Below are 1,140 nucleotides of genomic sequence, written 5' to 3' on the forward strand. Positions count from 1 at the left end.
ATACGCTACGTCCATTATAGTAAGATAATATGTGGACTTGCGTTACTACTGCTACACACGAAGTTTTTTTTAGTTACTTTCTTGTTGGCCAGGGATTTATTGTGAGCAACTGTTATTTAAATTAACTCTTCAGTTGCTTTAAAACACATACACACACACAAACCTCTACATCTTTAAAATCCAACGTCGGCTGTGAACAGAACTTGCCATTTGAATTCGACAGTATCTCTTTCAGTTGGCTGATGTGTCCCCAACGACTCAGCGATATGTCTACGGACCAATAACGCTAAAAACCGAGTTTCGATACTCGTGGTGGGCAGAGCATAGATAGCCCATCGTGTAGCTTTGTGATTAACTACAAACTAAACTTCGCGTGCTCAGTGACGTATGCAATAATAACATAATGTTACCTGCCGCCTACCTTATAGCCAGTTTACACTGATTCTATTTAAGCTGGAACTTAATTTGAATTATATTGACGTTTCTACTTCATACTAATCAACGTAACGTTACTCGTTTTGTTTCTTTACATGTCGAACAATATTTTAAAGCCCATACCATTTATCGAAGATATGGTAATAGTTAGCAGTTGCTTTTAATGAAATTAGTTTAACCTTTGTGTGTTAGACTTAATCTCGTCCACGTGTTAGTAAAATGATTATTAATGCAAATTATCTGTAATCTAGAAAAGCTCAGTTAATCTGTTTGGGTAACAAAAGCAAAACTGCAAAGTCCTACGGATGATTACACACTATATATATAGACACAAAAAGTGTGTAATCTTCTGTGTGTATATACACCGAGTGGTCACAAGTAAATAGACACCTAATATTTCGTCATTTAACTAATTTATGCTAACTAATTTGTGTTCACAGAGCACTAAATAAATGAAAATGGCCCGTACACTAATTATCTTGTGCTACAACATGCCTAGAACTCAAGGTTCTATCGAATTGTCAGATTTTGTTAGAGGAAGATAGTTGATCAAGCAGATGGTGGAATAAGTCAGCGGCAAATTTCGCAGAAATCCCTCTTTCGGCAGTCAACAGAATCATCGTGCAGTTCAGGAAACATGGCAAGGAAACAACTGAGCAGCGTCCGGGTCTTCCTGGTCCATCAGAGAGGACAAAAAAAGGGCTG

This window comes from Limulus polyphemus, unplaced genomic scaffold (assembly GCF_000517525.1).
Source record: "Limulus polyphemus unplaced genomic scaffold, Limulus_polyphemus-2.1.2 Scaffold604, whole genome shotgun sequence".
Lineage (NCBI taxonomy): Eukaryota > Metazoa > Arthropoda > Merostomata > Xiphosura > Limulidae > Limulus > Limulus polyphemus.